Here is a 7959-nt window from a genome sequence, read left to right on the forward strand (position 1 = left end):
AAAAAAGATGAGAATGTGGTGTTGCATTTCTCCACAGGGAATTGGAGCTGGAGTAGAAGCACTTCTGAATCAGTCACGACACTGCCATCCCCTTGAAGTTAATTTGGCTTAGACATCAAATATTGCTCACTGGTCCCTTAAGGAGTATCTGATTTTAGTTTGCTTCTCCAGTTGCCTTCTCTACCCTAGAGATAAAAGGGATAAAGGAAAAGTTTTACTCAGTATTCTCACTTGTTCCTGCAGACTTGTACTCACTGTCTGTATCTTGCTGTGAGGCATTTGCTGGGCTGTAGTCTAATGGCACTCATCATTTCCACAGTATGACATTTTGATGGGAAACAGCGTGATCCTGTAGATAAGACTGTCTTGCAGATGGAGATTTTCATCTCAGTTCTACTACTGATCTTATGTATGTCCTTTCTCAGCATCTCTGGTCCTGGTGTTTTCCTGTCTTGTAGGTGTTAAGCTCCCTGGGACTAACATCATGCCGTGATGGTTCAGTGTAGCCTCGGGTTGTGTTATGATACAAATAATATTCTGCTTAAAAATTAAGCCCTTGGCCTACAGCAGTGCTTGTTAAAGTATCATGCACTTTATTGGCAAGGATTTTTCTGTTGGTTTGATGATTAAGATAATACTACAATGTGAGAAGAAACCTAATGGAAGCAGGAAAGCAATCATATTCTAAAAAAAGTTGATTGCCAAGGCTGCCTGCTGGGATAAATTCATATTAATCTTACAGATAGTCTTTCATCTCTAAAAAGAAATTTGGCTTCCTGCTTGATTATTGTTTTTATCCTTTTCTCCTAGTTTATTTTTAATTGGCAGTAATGTTTTGCACCCTAATACTCCTAACACTGCCAGTAAAGAGTGTATCTCTTTCTCTGGGAGAACACTGAGAATCCACTGAGCTGCAGTGGTAAATTCTGTTTTTAAAGAAGAGGAAAAGTGCCAAACTACAAGGCCCAGTGTTTTAACTGCCTTCTCCCACTGGAAATCCTCTCGGCTCTTGGAGAATACGCGCGGATTGAGGGGGTCTTGTGCTCTCCGAACTGCAAATAATAATATTCCGGTTTTGCGCAGGGCTTTCCATGCAGGAGCCCGGCAGTGCTGGGGCGGGAAGCGCAGCCCCGGCAGCAGCCGCTTCTCGGCTCCTTTCCCTTGTTTCCCCCTTGTTTCCCCCTTGTTTCCCCCTTGTTTCCCCCTTGTTTCCCCCTTGTTTCCCCCTTGTTTCCCCGTTGTTTTCCCCTTCGGTTGTCGCCCTGCCCGGCGCCGGCTGGAGCTCCCGCGCGGCCCGGCAGGGGGCGCACCCGCCGCCCCGGTCCGACCCAGCTCCCTCATGGAAGGGCTGGGGAGGATGCGGGTGGGAAGTTGGGTGGAAAGCTGATTGTGAGTGATCCGCAGGAAGGATTGGAGTCGCGACATGTCTCACTCTGCGGTTCTCTGCCGTCGTCAGGCTCTGGGCGTGCAGACGGCTGTATGGCTGAGGTGGGAAGTGAGCATGAGGGGAGGGAGTGAGGGATCGAAGTGAACAATGAAACCTGAGTCTGAAGGTCAGCAATTTCCTGACAGTGCAGAATTCTCCCCAAGGGACTCCTATTGCTTGAGACACTAATTAAAAATAGAATAAATCAAATCTATGGAAACATGTATCACAGACAGTCCTTTACTGCTGTAGGTCACTTAGGACTGCAGTATGCACAAAACCAAAAGGTTTTTGATCACCTTTTAGCAGTCAGCAGGACAGCCTATTTCATCCTCAGAATCTAGATTCTATTGCCATTTTTTTTCTGGAGTTTGAGCACCTGGGATGCCTGAGGTAAAGAGTCTCGAGCCCAAGCGATGTATGTAGGCAAATGCAAAGGCTCAAATAAGCATTCCAGGCTGAAAACTGATGCTCCGTCTGACCACAGTCCTTTCTCATGAGAAACTTTAAACAAATAATTGGATGTTTCATTCTTGCTAGTTGCATTAATCCTCTTTAGTCATTCTGTATGTTCATCTCCTTTAATTTCCCATTGTGCTACAAGAAACAAGTCAAATAGCATCTAAGATCCCCAAAATTCTGAAAGTTTCCCAGATGCTGGAAGTTGACTTTCAGGTGGTTTACTCCATGTAAAGATATAAGGGCTGGAGTTCACCATGAAAGCTGGGTGGTAAAAGGCCAATGCTCAAAGCATCTATTGCAATCCCCAAAAGTTGTTATTTTTCTGTGGAACTACTTGAAACTTGAAATTACAGGCTCTTTATTTAACTTTCAAATATATCTTATTCATACTTGAAGTATAAACACAGGAATGCACTTGTTGAGAATGGGCCTTACTTCAAAAATGACCCAAATTCAACAAAAGCCTTTCTGTGGTTCTCTCCATAAGGTGCTTTGCAGAAGGGGGAAGCTACCTGTCATGTCCTCCCTAAGTAAGCATCAGTTTTGAAGTTCTTAGTGACTTGATGGCTTTTAACTGCTTGTATGAAAATCATTCAAGTGCCTCCTTAGAGAGAGGATGTCCTGGGAAAAGCATTCCCCCATGCACCAAACTTTCCACAGGAGTGCTGTCCCAGAGCCTCAGCAGGACATTAGGGTTGGAATAGGTCTAGAGCATGAGCTGCTTCCTCACAGTTAGCACTGTTTTCCAAAGGTCAAAGTTCAAGAATCTTCTTAGAGGTTTCAGTAGCCAGTGTGGGAATAAAGGTTATTAACTTGTATTCTTGAAGCACTTTGTCCTCCATTGCATGCTGCTACAATAGGCAGCTACCCACTCTCCCATTTTTATGAGGCATCTGTGAAGTCACATATATGGGATTGAAGTGTTCTGCATGTATTTGGGATCTTGTCAGAAGGGATCAGTGCTTAATGGACATAGACAGTGATCAATTCAGTACAAAATACCACAAACAGTTTGTAAGGGGATTTTACTTTTTGTCAGTTATACCTTTAAAGCTATTGATCTGCCAGAGACTGTTTTGGAGGTTTTTTCCATTTATAGGGATTGCATATTTTGATGCGTCACCAGATGATTATAGAATTAAGACATAAATCGGTGCAGCTTTAAGAGTTTAAATCAGTAATAAATATTTCATTAAGTTGTCTTAAACTGGCAAAGTGAGGAAATAGACAGTGTTCATGATTAAACTCAGCTCATGTTGTTGAACCTCAGTTTGCAGTTATATATCAGTAGCTAAATATAAAGTGTAAGGTCTTAAGGTCTTATTAGAAAAATAAGAAGCGTTTGATGGAGACAAGAACAAGAGATGTAAAAATGTGGGGCATTTTGACTAACATCTTATTCTTAATTTCTGTTTGGTTCTATAGGCAATCTCCTTTCAAAAGTGCTCATTCTAAGAGACAGAAAATTAACATCTGCCAGCAGATATCAAAGCTGAGAGGATAAAGCAACCTTTCTCTTGTATCTGTGTACATACACACATTTCAATGTTTTCATTTAAACTGCTTATCTCATGATCATTTCTCACAGCTTATTTTCTAAGAACATGTCAGATGTTTTCCCTTTCTAGTGAAACAGGCAATTTTTATTCACCTTTTTTTGAAACTTACTAGGGACCTTGGGAAAAGATGTTATGCTAAAGCAGAATGTGTTCAGCAGCTGGTTTGTCCTTCAGTAGGCACTGGCCTCATGAATCAATGTAACCTAAGTCAACTAAAACTCCTTTTCCCTCATGCCTGCAGTGTGCTCTCTCTGGGGGTGAGTCCAAGGGCTGAAAAGTCCTTTCTTTACAGACTGGCTCTAGTCAGATTGAGTCACTTGGGGAGAGTCTGGATGGCATTTCCATGCAGATTGTTTTTGTGTATGAAAAATGCATGAATATTCCCTCAGGTGTTAATTAATGCAATTTTTAGTTATTGAGAACTTCAAGCAAAAAAATCAGAGTGTTCTCAGACTGTATTCAAATGTGCTCCTTGCACCTAATTATTTGGACACACTCCTTAGGAATGTCTGGCAGACAAACTTCTCCTTCCTTGCTATATTCTTGTAACTACACTCTATCTTGGTAAGAGGGGGAACATTTTGTTTTCATTTTTCCTTACCTGGCTATAAAATAGGAGAATTCATTATCCATTTCTGTTCACAATAATTGAGTTTGTGCGTTTTAATTTGTTGGATTTTATTAGCTGTAGTGGGGAGGTAAAGAGGAGGAGCTTGAACAACCCCCTTTGATCACACTTTAAATGCTGTATTTGATAATCAGTTAATTTAATCAGTAAACAGCAGGAGATTGTGACATTTCTTGGGAAGTTTTTCAAATGATCAAAAATAGCTGGACAAATGATAAAAATAGAACTGTTTCCCTCAGGACAGTACTAATGAGCCTACAGTTTGGGTGGGATAAAGACACGTGCAGCAGCTTTGTATGTTCATACTCTGTGTAGTATATGTGACCCTCTGGAATGAGGATCTGAGAAAAACAGGTGTTGTTGACAAGGAATTTAATGCACGTGGAGGAAAAAGATTAATCACTACTGGTTCTGATTTTCAACTTGACCTCCACAAAAGGAAGGTCCCTGTAACATCTCAAACTGTGTAATGAAAACAGCTCTACTCCTTCGTGATGCAGCTCATACTGCTGCACTGAAATCAGTTCTGAAAGCTAAGTTTCTCTTGTAGTCTCCATGTTGGCTCTTGGAGCTTCTGGGAGTTAAGACAATGAAAATTAACAGCTTGATCCCATTAAGAGCTTCCATAAATTTTTTCTTCACAGAGCTGGCTCTTCTGACAAAGATGCTACAGAAAAATTATCAAATGGGTTCTGAACAAACCAGTTTTCACTGGAGGGAGTGACTGGCTTGAAAGCAGTGCTGTTAGCACCAGTTTGGGTGAGAAAGAACTTCATTTTTACGTAATCCATATTTTCAGTCAAACAACAGGAGAGTTTGACTTGCCATTCCAATCATAGTATGAAAGGAGAACACAAAACTGTGTGCACACTTGACTATTGCTTAGGAAATGCTAACCAACGAAACAATGTTGTAACTATGTTAGAATTTCAGAGAAGCAGACCTGAGTAGCTTATTCATAGTTAGAGATGTGCCCTAATTGCATCAATGTTTAGTGATGGTAGTGTGGAGCACAAAACCTATTGACCTCCTCCTGCACACCCAGCATACTCACAGTGCACAAAGCATTTCCAGATAATTCTGTGCGCGGTGGCCTTGCAGGAGCAAAACTTCTGCACAGGAACTCCATGAACAAAACCAGAATTACTATTTCTGCAACAGACCTGGAATAATCTCGGTAAAAAGTTGTGAATAATACAAAGCAGCAGAATGTTTTAGATGGCAATTTCACTTTGCTTCTATCTGAGAAATTAAAATGTGAAAAGACACCTGTAATCCAGTGCTCAGTAGATTAATTTAATATGAACTATTTTTAAAACTGAGTGGCAAGTCATAGATAATGGTGATCAATACAGTATTTTTTGATGAAAAAAAAATCCCCTGGGATGACATCACTTCTTACATTGTTATAGTAGCCTTTAAGCTAGGCAGCCCCAGACCTGAAGAGAAACACGTATGATGTAAGGAAAATAAATTATATCTCTAAGTTTTGGTTTTTTTTACTTCTGTTTCAGACTGAGTTTATTTCAGTCTCTGTGTTCAGATGAGCCACCTGAAATTTGTTTTGTTGAGTCAGGATGAGAACATGAGCTCTGACATTAATTGCAAGTTCCAGTTCAAGGTTGCCTGGTTATTTACATAAGGTAACATTTTTTTCTTTAATGTCAAGATTGAAGAAATTGATTTACACCTGGTTCACAAAGCACCTGCCGTCAGCTTTATATCAAATATATAGTGTTTGAAGTCTGTCAGTGGAAGCCTCCCTGATGCCTCTGTCTATTTGTGGAATTCAAACTTTTTTGAAAAAAATTGCTTCTAACCTGCAGAAAATATTTTAAAATGTGACCTCCTTGTGTGTCATCTTTCCAGCCAGCTTTGCAGGAGAGCAGCATCACAAAGTCCTGCACGCTGTTTGGTTTTGTGTCAAAATCCGTGTTATCGCTGGGAATTAGGAGTAAAAGGATGTGTACCAATGTAGCTGCCCTTTCCTTTGTGCCATGTGAGTTGTGTCACTCAGGTGGACACCTATTACACTGCACTGTGCTGGTGGGGTCTGGAAATACATCTAATTACAATTAAATGAGGCAGACATTGAAAACTTTCAGTAACTTTTTGATGTGGAATATTGATCTGATAGCAGTTGCCTGGGGAGGGATTTACAAGAAATACATATAAACAGCATTGCTGTCTTTATTCTTGAAAACTACTGTAACTATGAAGTGGGAGTGAGTTTAAGATGTGCTTTCTTTGGTTGTACTTGCCACATTTCTCCCTCAGGGGCAGAAAGGTAGGTATATTTAAATAGTTACCTCTCTGGGTCTTGACACTGTAGAGACAATATTCAGAGATAAAGACTATACATCTGACGGAAATTTTATTCAGGGAGAACTGAAATGCCACTAAATAATAGAACCATGAAAATAACAATATTTTTAACTCTTACACTGCTTCCTGTTATGCCAAGCCATTAAATTTTCCTAAGGTATTTCCATTAAAGATCAAAATTGAACTGTTGTGTTGTATAGCAGACAGACATTTTGGTGGGTGGAGAAGTTTGATAACTCTCCCAAAGTCACAAGAGAAGTTGGTGACCACCAGGAATAGAAGTCACACATGCTGACAGCCAAGTCTCTGTGAGCCACAAGACCGTCCTTCCTCCTGCACACAGAGGAGCACTGGCATGAAAGGGAAGTAATTTCTGTGGGTTTGGAGAGGCCTTTCCGGCGATTCTGGCAGCATCAGCAGAAGGACACACGGTTTTGATGTGAAGGGCTGTCTGCATGGCTCAAATTATTTTGTAATGTTGGCTGCTTTCAAACTGGACTCATTTTATGAGGGTTGGCTAAATATTCCCCATGCAGGTAGAAGGCCAAAGATGAAGCTACCATTTTTGTTGAAGGAGTTAGAGTGGGGGGCAAAAAAAAGCATACAATACCTATCCATCCTGAGATGTGAAGCCCTTTGGTCTGTGCTGTAGCAGGCATGTGTGCAAAGGAAGAGCTTGAAAAACTGGTAAGGAGAATTTTTCTTTATTGCCAGCTTTTAAATCTAGCTCTAGCATAAGTAATGGAAAATATGGATAAATTATATTCAGCTACCTGTTTTATTAGCAGTTCTCATATACTCTCATATTTTCAGTGATTAACACCACTCCCCAGTTTTCAGTAGTCAACTGTCAAGCCATTTTGCCTCCCCCGCCTCTTTCTTTTCAGGCTGTAATTCCAGCAGGAACCGACAGTGTGAGTACTAACACTATGTGAAGCAAGACCAGAGAGAGCAATTAACACTCAAGAGCAGTAGTTGGAGAGTCAGCTGCTCACCAGCCTGGGTCACGCCGTGTGGATGCGGCTGAACTGTTTGTGATGGGGAGGGAGCAGGCAGGGAACACAGCCCTTCCTGCCCACACCATGGGATCGGTGCTGCCTTCGGGAGCGGTTATTTGTGGAGAAATATCTTTTCCTTCCTCTGACATTTTGACCCAGGAGAATGGGTTAGAGTGTAGAAGCATCAGGATGGCTTTCACAGAGCCTGGCCCTGCCAATATGCTAGGTTTTATCAGTATTAAAAATCGTCTAGTCCATATTTCTGTAATTATTGGAAAGATAACAGTAAAATAGTTTTGTCCAGAAGCCTTTGTTTATCCTCATAAATGTTTTGGGAGATGAAGGAGGTTATTTGCCATCTTGTAGTATATTAAATAAACAGTGTGATTCTGCAGTTACTGTATACTATCATCTTGAAATGGGGTGGGGATGATAAAAAGAAGTGATGTTTAGTCATCTGACATTTGACAAGTAATATGAATACATTTTTCCATATGCAACAGAAAGCAAAAGGATTTTTAAATCATTATGTAATGTTGATGCAGCAGTAGTGGCCAAAGA

The 7959-nt window shown here is 40.8% G+C and overlaps 1 protein-coding gene across 1 annotated transcript in view; it reads left to right on the forward strand.

Annotated features, from left to right (window-relative positions):
* Positions 1–7670, forward strand: part of SLC25A24 (solute carrier family 25 member 24) — a 34832-nt gene extending 27162 nt beyond the window's left edge. Inside the window, exons 11-13 of the transcript XR_011152327.1 lie at positions 4720–4834; positions 5590–5718; positions 7288–7670. The gene's annotated coding sequence lies outside the window, so the exon portion shown is untranslated. The remainder of the gene's footprint in view (positions 1–4719; positions 4835–5589; positions 5719–7287) is intronic.
* The last annotated feature ends 289 nt before the right edge of the window (positions 7671–7959 follow it).

The sequence above is a fragment of the Aphelocoma coerulescens genome, chromosome 8 (assembly GCF_041296385.1).
Source record: "Aphelocoma coerulescens isolate FSJ_1873_10779 chromosome 8, UR_Acoe_1.0, whole genome shotgun sequence".
In the NCBI taxonomy this organism is placed as follows: domain Eukaryota; kingdom Metazoa; phylum Chordata; class Aves; order Passeriformes; family Corvidae; genus Aphelocoma; species Aphelocoma coerulescens.